Consider the following 10,333-nt stretch of genomic DNA (forward strand, 5'->3'; position numbering starts at 1 on the left):
TCCATAGACAATCACTTTCGGAGAAAGGACTTATATGTAGGAAAAGTTTTAGCTTGAGGTATATTTGGGTACCCTCGCCTTTTCAATTGGTATCAGAGCAGGCAAACACGAAAATATCTAACAATCTGTGTTTGGTGCGATCCAACCAATAAAAATGAACTCGAGTTCTCATGAATCAACTTCAATTAACGTACCGCCAAGATTTTACGGAACAAACTATCTATGGTGGAAATCTACCATGAGATCTTTTCTTCAATCACGAGACTTTAATACTTGGCTATTAGTCGTCGGTGGTTATATTCGTCCAAAGATAGAAAATTCCGAAACTGAGTTTAAACGCTTAATAGATTTTTCAAACGAAGAAAAGGCGCTTGCAAAGCAGAATTCAGATGGTTTGAATTCTATAATACATGCTGTAAGCCGTGATCTACAACATCATGTATCAACATGTCAAACTTCGAAAGAAGCTTGGGATAATCTTCAGATTGTATTCGAAGGAAACACTTCAGAGAAAGAAGATAAACTTCAAAATCTCACGTCCGATTGGGAAAACCTTCGAATGGATGACAACGACACTTTTGAAGAGTTTCATCTTAAACGCTCTGAGATAATCAATGCCTCTTTCTCTCTTGGAAAGACTATCTCTGAAAAAGATATAGTGCGCAAAATTCTCATATCGTTGCCACCAAGATACGATTCTAAGAAGCATGCAATCATAGAAGCAAATGATCTCTTAACTCTCTCATGAAGCACACTCGTTGGAAAGTTAAAGATCTTTGATCATGAATCATAGTCTACTTAAAATAAAGGAATTGTTTTTAAAGCTGCAAAAATTTTGAAAGCTCCAATGGAGAGGAATAGACAGATGGATGATTCAGATGAGCAGATTGCAGAAAATTCTGATGATGAAATTGAACAATCGTTATCATTGATTAGTAGACAGATTCGAGATCTCTTAAAGAAGCGAAATAAAAGATTCGTTAAGGATACTCATCGATTTTCTCGTCCACATGATCGAGTTCCTGTCAAAAAGGATCATGAAGAAGAAGATGAATATCAGCCGCAATGGTTTAAGTGTAAAGGGTTTGGTCATATTGCTAAAGACTGTCCCAATCTTAAGAAATACACTGGAAGTAAGGCGTTGGCTGTAACTCTAGATGAGACCTCTGACTCATACGATTCTGAAGAAGAGGAAACAGCTAATATTACATTAGTTGTCAATCTTATTTTTTCCTCCTCCATTAGTGATTTACCCATTTTAAAAATGGACATGTCTTCCGATGTTATTAAATCATCTAATGGTAAAGGGAAAAATAAGACAAGAAGCAAAACTGTCTCAAAAACAGAATTGCTAAAAGTTGCATAGGCAATCCAAGTCAATCTCAAGATACTTTGTTAGTTTGAGGTAACAAGAAGAGAATTTCTCATACGATACTAGATAAAGGAAAATATTTTTGTTCTAATTTCCATAATGAGAGAAAATATCATACTAGTACCACTTGATCGGTATTAGAATTCTTTCCTCACCATGTGTGCCGAATTTTGAGTGAGGAAGAAGAAAAATCAAGGCACTTATGTGTAGATTATGGAAATAAAATCTAGTATTTGAAAATATTTGATATATTCGTATCTTTAGGAAAATTATATTTTCGGAAGTATGAAAATTATAAAAATATCCTTCTCCTTCTTTGGTCATTCCTTGTCTGAACCATGAGTCTGGATCCAGCATCTTCTTTTGGCAAGATGCTAGATCAGAAAGATCAACTTAAGATTAAGTCTGGATCTTCTCTTGATATTAAGAGTAAAATTAGAATAAGAGATTGGCTTAGCAAGAATAAAAGAGAGAATACTCTGAAGAAAGATCAGTATATTGAAGCATTGACACATTTTTGTGTTCAATCAAAGACAAAATTACATGCTCTTGCAGAATCCTTCACGAAAATTTCTCACCTGCAAGATATTCTGGTCAAGCAACAAGGTTTTCTACTTGAAGAAATTCACAAGCTAAAGTCTGAAAGTAATAATCCACCTTCATTTAGCACCAATATGAAGGATGAGTTGCAAAGGAAAATAGACATCAATTTTTGATTTCTTTCAATGATTGTATTAAGTCTTTTCTGAATAAAACTATTATGAATAAAATTATTTGATTTATAATTTTTCTTATGATGGTTTTTGATTTACATAACTTGTGCTTGAATGCTTTATTATTGCTATGGATGTTTATGGGATGTTTGATTTCAGTTTTATTACCTTGATATTCGATCTCATAATTTTTGTAAACCCTTATGGTTTGGGTGACTTTTTGATTTAGCAGGATTAAGTTCTAGCCCATGTTGGTAGGCTTTATCAAAGGATCATGAGGGGTTCCGGTAGAAACAATATGTGAAAAAGTCACAATATGTTGAATCGGTTTTGGTTTAGTATAAAATCATATGTGTTTCGACAGTTTTTCAACTTTTGCTTGCAATTGTTAAAACCGATTTTCAACCTTTCTCTGGTAAAGGTTGGTTGTTGTTATTCTTTTGTTTTGCATAAGGATGACAACATAATAATATTTTGATGTCAATTATCCCTGAAAGAAGATGCAAACATATTGGAGAAGTGGATGCGAAATTTGAGGTAACGAGTTTGTTAGTTAATCGTTTTCCTGTTTAAGGAAAGCCTGATTTTATTTCACATATATTTTGCTTTTGCTTAACAAAATTTCCGTACAATTGAAATTTTATTCCATTATGTATGTATGGATGTGTGTGTGATTCAATTGGTTCCGGTTAAGAAAAACTTTTGTTATCTTGATTTATTGTGTGGTATCAATTGCTTAGGCTTACAAAATTTCGGTGCAATTGCGGTGTTTTAATGCTTATGTTGATTCAATTGCTTCCGGTTGAGGTGAATAATTTTGCAAGTTGATTTATTTGGTTTGTATGAATTATTTATGGCTTAACGAAAGAAAAGGTTTACGGGATGGATTGTTTAGTCCAATTCGATTTCGGATAAGAGAAGCTAAGTTTATCTTAGTTAAACTTATCAAAGTGGAGGTTTCGGTTATTCAAGTATAATTAAATGCCTTAACAAGAAATGCTAGTTAAATAACCTAGTACTTGTCTTGTTTAAAATTGAAAGGTCTAAGTTATATGGATAACTAGAACCTGATGAGAAAATTAGAGTTATCTTTATTTTGGTCTTATCGAATGAAGCGGTTGTATTTGTACAATCGGTTTAGTAAAGGGACTAAGTTTCTTAGTTGATTTTTGGTTTGCTAAACTAAATTGGGAAAATTGCTTCGGGCAATTGTTTCCTTGATAACATATCAAAACAAATTACTTTGTAGCTTCGGTTTTGATACTGGTTATCAAAAATGGTGTGTGGAACCCTCGTGCTTAACTCTATAAGTTTGCAAGTCTATTTTGAGATTTGTAAGATTCTTTTCGTGTTGTCCTTTATTTTTTCGTTTCTTTGTCATTTTGTGACAAAAAAGGGGAGAAATATATGGAGTAAACAAGTGATACTGATATTGATTTTATATTAATTGGTATCACTAAGGAAAAGAACATTTGTGCTTCAACGTTTATCTAACGAAAGAGTGAAAGCATAGACTAAGGTGGAGTAGCATATCATATTAATTGGTATAACAAAGACGTGCGGATTGATGAAATCTACCTATCTAGCCTTTAGGGGGAGTATTAGCTTTGTTATTATAATGTCAACAACGGCATTTAAGGATTGAATCAATGCATGTTATTGTGTTGTTGAATTCATGAATCAATCGTATGTGTAACGAATTCTTGTAATTTGTTTATCCATATGATTGTAAGAGTTTTGTCACTAAAATTGACAAAGGGGGAGATTGTTAGAGCATAGCTCGGTTGAACCCACCAAGCGTTGGTATGTCAAATTTGGTTGTCATATTTTAGTGAATCAAAATTCATTTTAAGAGTCGCTTGATTATGTACTAGAGTCAATTTCGTATAGGTTAGCTTGAAAGTATTAGGATATGAGACATTATAAGTATTAAGAAGACTTGAAGAAGTGAAGAAGTAAGAATCTACAACGACAACATCATCCTTCCACTTGAGGTTAGTGATATTTGACTTGAATTGTTTCATTCCCTAACGTATCTTTCAAGTCGTGCATATTGAAAACGACACTACGAAGCATGAACACTCTAGATAGACATAGTATTAAGGAATAAATATGAAGTTTATTGCTTAGCCATTAAACTTTGTAGATAAGACATCGACATGATCGTTTAAATGGTATTGTGATTATGTATGGGTATGAGGTGAGGATTTCATCCTAGGAAACAATGTTTTACATGTGTTTTAATGAAGTAATTCATAAACTTGTTTATGAATCGAAAAGGAAATCGTCAGGCGTTATTGGGATTGTTATTCATTGCATATCTTGTGAACATCCAATATCTGTGATTTAGTATAACCGCTCACGACTTGTTTGTGTTCTTGGTAAAACTACTCACAAAGACCTGAGTTATGTATTGGTATGACTTTTATTCGTGAAACCGATCTTAAGTAATCACCTGAGATGGTATGATCGAGTTTGTGTTTTGTTGAACCGAATCTGGGTAAAAGGGAACTGATCCTATGAAGAGGTGCAGCACATCACAAAGGGGAATCGATCCTTGTATGAGGTGCATCAAGTTTGTAGCAGAAAGGGGAACCGATCCTATGGACATGTGCAACACGTTTTTAGGCAAAGGGGAACCGATCATATGGACATGTGCAACACATATAATTTAGATACCATATATATGTGTGGAACGTATCCTAGTACCTAGTCAACCGAACTTTGGAAAGCTAGTGTGACTATGCACAGTACTCACATGAAGGTAGAACCGAAACTTGTTTTGGTAGAACCGTTAAACCCATGATTTGTGATTGAGTGTTTCTTAATCAATCGCATAGTTCTTGAAAGTCAGATGAACCAATTCTAAACTTGTTTGGAAGTGTGGAAAATCAGTTTCAAAGTTGTAAGTATGAAAGAGGACTTACAAAGTAAGGATGTCGGCATACTTTGAACACGTACAATAATGTTTATCTTTTATTGTTCAAAGTTATTCCTTAATAGCTACAAGAAGAAAATCCCAGGATCGAAATGTAAATAAGTTAAGAATCTTTTAATTAAGGTTGTTAATTTTATTTTAGGAAAATGAGAATAAGTAATGTGCATTTACTAGTTGAAATTTTCCGAAGAGATTTTCGGTCATTATTTTGGACAGAGCATTTCCAGGAATTATGAAAATCGAATTTGGAATATATTGAATATCTTTGAGAATATTTTCGGTTTTGGAAATTCCCTGGTTTCCAAACTTCCTTGTCTATAAATACTTGAAGTTTGCATTTCTAGAAAACTAATCCTTCGTGACAGCAAACTTACTCGGTTGTGTTGTTACTGGTGTAGCCGCCTATTCGGAGAGGAGAGTAACCTAATTAGGAGAAATCTATTACGGCCGATCAGTTTAAAGTCTTCTTTGGGATTGAGAATCTCTACGAGTACCGTTGCTGGGAAACTAGATAATTGCGGTTTATCTTGTGTTTTTGATTGATTTGATTGACTAACGGTGGTTGAACTTTGATTGCACCTAGTTTGTTTATGCTTGAGAATCTTCTCTTCTGATATAAGATTCACTCAAACTAGATCGAAGTTTCGATAGGGATCTTTAGACTGTTGTTAGTGCTAAAGACGATCTTGTGATAATCCATTTTTAACAGACTCCGTTCTGTGCGTGATTGATCACAAGAGATTCAAGTTGTTGTGTGCAGGTGTTTATTGAAGATCTAACAAGAATTAAAGACAAAGAAGATATTGAAGATTTCTGATTTGGGGTTCATAATCTTTGGTGTGCACAATACTTGTTTCAGTATAAGAGGATCCAACTATAATCGGTTTATCCTTATGGTAGATTGGATAGATTAGTTGTGTACATCGGCATCAATAAAATTCTTTGTGATTAAAAGTATTGATTGCAAAATCTTAACAATTACCTTTGGTGATTGAACATAAGATAAATCTAAGAACCTGATGAAGGAGTTTATGTTAAGATAAACAGAAGAGCCTTTGTCTGACTCACATCACTTGGTTGAATAGAGTTGATACCAAACAGATTTGTTGTTCCTTTACTGTTTGGAATACGAACCAAAGAAATTGTTCCAAGTACGTGACTTATTCATAAGTTGGAGGCGTGGGAATACAGACAGAACTAGGTGAACTATAGGTTTAGTTACTTGGTCTCAACTATACGAAGTTAGGTTTAATTTTGTAGCGGATTAATCCTGAGAGTATTCAATTCTGGACAAGGTCCCAGGGTTTTCTGCATTTGCGTTTTCTGAAAAAGCGGGGGTCTAACAACACCACCCAATATTTCGCTTAGAAATATGTATGGACTAACTATGAAATACTTTGCTAAAGAATCAACTAGACATTCAGACTCAATCTAGATAAAAGTATCTCAAGGAGTTAATATCTCTCTCTTGATTTGATTTTTACTCAAGCTAAAAACAATAGCGAGTCTTTATCAAATACAAGGAATAACTTGGACGGTACCAAAGACCAATGTCCAAGTGTTAATCAATCAAATTGACAACCACAAGGTCAGGTCTCCAATCAATTAACCTTTAACGCACAACCTGTATTTTTTCAATTATAAAGATAAACAATATAATGCGGAAAATGAAATAACACAGACACCAGAAATTTTGTTAACGAGGAAACCGCAAATGCAGAAAACCCCCGGGACCTAATCCAGATTGAATACACACTGTATTAAGCCTTTACAGACACTAGCCTACTCCAAGTTAACTTCGTACTGGACTATAGTTGAACCCCAATCAGTCTCCCACTGATCCAAGGTACAGTTGTACTCCCTACGCCTCTGATCCCAGCCGGATACTGCGCACTGGATTCCCTTAGCTGATCTCTCCCACAACCAAGAGTTTCTACAACCCAAAATCGCAGACTTGATAATAAACAAATATGTCTCACACAGAAAATTCTACAACCCGTGATTAATTTAATTGGAATACGCAACTAAATCAAACCACAAAAGTGATCAATTTCATTGATTGTGCTCAACATAAGTAAACTTACGGAGCTACGACTAAGGTAATCATACGGATATGACTAACTTAATCGTTCACATACTCAATATAAGGAAAACCTTACGGAATATACGACTACATCCTTCAATAGAACATAGTTAGTATAGTCGTTCATATACTCAACACAAGAACTTGTGGAATATATGAAAACTCAACTAGACTAATTAAAAGTGATCCCATAATTAATCTAATTGGAATACAAACAACCAAACTAATCACGAAGGTAATCAATTTTATTGTCAAAAGTTTTGCTCGACAAAAGAAGACTTTCGGAGCAAATAACTAAATAACCAACCAAGATGATTAATTTAGTTCATAATGCTCAACATATAGCATCTTATGGAACAACCAACAAAGCCAATAAGAATAATCGACTTAGTTGTATCGTTCTCAACATAAGACACACAATGGAGCCTTCACGATAATACAAAAAGAATGGATCAATGAAGATCAATACCGCGGAATACATACAAGGATCTATTCTATCTTTCCATCACTATATGCATAATGACATAATAGACTTTATCCTTGTCACACAAAAGATTTTATCCTAGTTTCCATAAAATAAATGACTGCATAGGCATAAATTTTGTATTTGTCAAAAGTCCATTCGTCCTTTCATCAATACGAAAACCAATTCATGAACGATTTTACTTTTGACAACATATGGGACCTTCAAGTTCACGGACGCAAAGAATACATATCCGATAAAAGTATTGCAATATCACAAAATCATAAAGATTAATATAGCAATAACATCATCCTCCAAATATTTTTAGAATTTAAAACCAATAAACCTAAAAAATAAACATAAGAAGATGAAAACAAAATAGCTATGTGTAGTCACAATCATTGCTATTCAAAACGCTAGTTATTCTTCCAACTAATCCAAAGAAGACTTATTAGGTATTTATACCTCTTAACAATCATTTCACTCACCTTGAATATTCTTCTCGTATTCCCTATATTCTTCAAGCTCATCTTCGATTAGGTCAATCTTGGATTCAAGACTATCCATTTTCTCCTCAAGTCTTTTGGAAGAAACTTTAAGTTCATTTTTCAGAGCACGAACTTGTTCCAAGACGAGATTCATGGTTAAAGAGAGCTTATCAAACTGAGAGACAGTAGGTTTCTCATCAGAAGAAGAGACATGTTTATCATAGCACGTCTCATTGTCAGAAGAATCGAAATGAATCTTCTTTGAAGGAAATAGAACTGTCCATACATCACTTTCTTTACTTGAAAGACTAGAGGAGGACATGATACAGAAGATGAAATGAGAGTGCTGAAGAGGTAGAGCTTTTAAAAAGGAATACATGTGTATAATTCCCAGAAACACCCTTTTTACCAAACCCTAACATAAGTTGGTTATCCAAAAAGCTGAAGCCGTTCATGATCAAGACCTGGTAAAAGCACAAATAGAAAATAACAATATTATATTACAGTCCTCTTGTATATCATGATTCTTGTATAAGAGTAAGAAAATACAAGTCAACAAGATTACTGAGCATAAGGCATCCAATCCAAGGTTGGACTGGGATAATCTTTGCAAAGAGAGAAACCACCCATTCCACTAGGTTTCCGCTTATCCATTTGAAAAAGAGAGTTATGAAGAACTTTCCTATCCATTGTAATCACAGTTTTAAAAGACTTGACTGCAGATCTTTGCAAATCCTGCACCGTTTTTGAAAACACCTTTTGATGAAAGGTAGACTTCCTTTTTTTTTCTGCATACAATGATTAGCCGGGCATGACTATTTTTGATTTATTGTGCTAAGATGATCCTGAGATGAACTCAAATGAACAGAGAGATTTGGTAGAGCCTTCTCCGAGAAACTTTTGGAGTTCAACACAAAATCAGGAGAGGTTTGCTGACCCCACTCATGAGACACAGACGGACATGTCATGAAGGAATTATGAGAATGATTTTCAGCAAAAAGACTGTAAGAGCAATCATAGATTTTCTCAGGACAATAATAAAGAGTATTCATCCATGCTTTAGTTATCTCTCTTACCTCCGTTTTTGGATCTTTCGAAGTGACCTGAACACTTTTATAGCACGTGAGACCAGTTTCATTAGTACGGATTTTCTGGATATTCTTATCCTTACATTGACTAACGGAGTTTCTTTTTGAGACTTTCTTTTACTACGTCTGAGTATTTTCTTAAGTTTCTGTATAAACAGAGACAACGTAGAAATAAAACAATTCTCACTTTTCTCGTTCGTCAATTTAGGACGACAGGTCTTACAATCAAGAGAAGTGTTGTGATTGCTAGACAATTGATGGTCATCTCTTGACATGTATTCGCGATCGAAAATTCTAAGTTTTCCGACAAGTGTGTTTCGCGAAAGAGTATTAAGGTTATTTCCCTCAACGATGGCATGTTTTTTGGACTCGTATCTGGATGGCAGCGATCGGAGGATTTTCATCACAATTTCCTTTTCGAGAATGGTCTTACCCAATGTACATGATGCATTAACATTTTCAGACAGTTTGTGATAAAAATTGTCAAACGATTCTTCTTCTGCAATATAAAGGTCTTCTCATTCTGAATTAAGGTTTTGAAGCCTAGCTTCCTTTTCACTGGGGTTACCTTCAACTACGCTTTCCAAAGTATCCCAAGATTTTTTAGATGTCGTGCACAAGGCCATATGATATCGAAGATTTGGGGTAATAGCATGCATGATGGCGTTCAGCCCGTCGGAGTTTTTCCTTGCAGCAATTAACTCGACAGCATTATACATAAGAAATTCTTTAGGTACAAATGCATCTCTTTCCATAACAACGGGAGTTTCATAACCATTCACAACATAGATCCATGATTGGAAGTCACGCGACTGAAGAAATGTGTGCATATCAACTTTCCACCATAGATAGTTTGAGTCATCGAAGACTGGTGGCACGTTTACAGAGATAACACTTCCGTCCATAGAGTCAGATCGCTACAAACACAGACTGATGAGGTCTTTAACGTGTTTTCCTGCTCTGATACCAATTGAAAAAGCGGGGGTCTAACAACACCACCAAATATTTCGCTTAGCAATCCGTATGGACTAACTCCGAAATACTTTGCTAAAGAATCAACTAGACAGTCAGACTCAATCTAGATAAAAGTATCTCAAGGAGTTAATATCTCTCTCTTGATTTGATTTTTACTCAAGCTAAAAACAATAGCGATTCTTTATCAAATACAAGGAATAACTTGGACGGTAC

This window comes from Papaver somniferum, unplaced genomic scaffold, assembly GCF_003573695.1.
Source record: "Papaver somniferum cultivar HN1 unplaced genomic scaffold, ASM357369v1 unplaced-scaffold_132, whole genome shotgun sequence".
In the NCBI taxonomy this organism is placed as follows: domain Eukaryota; kingdom Viridiplantae; phylum Streptophyta; class Magnoliopsida; order Ranunculales; family Papaveraceae; genus Papaver; species Papaver somniferum.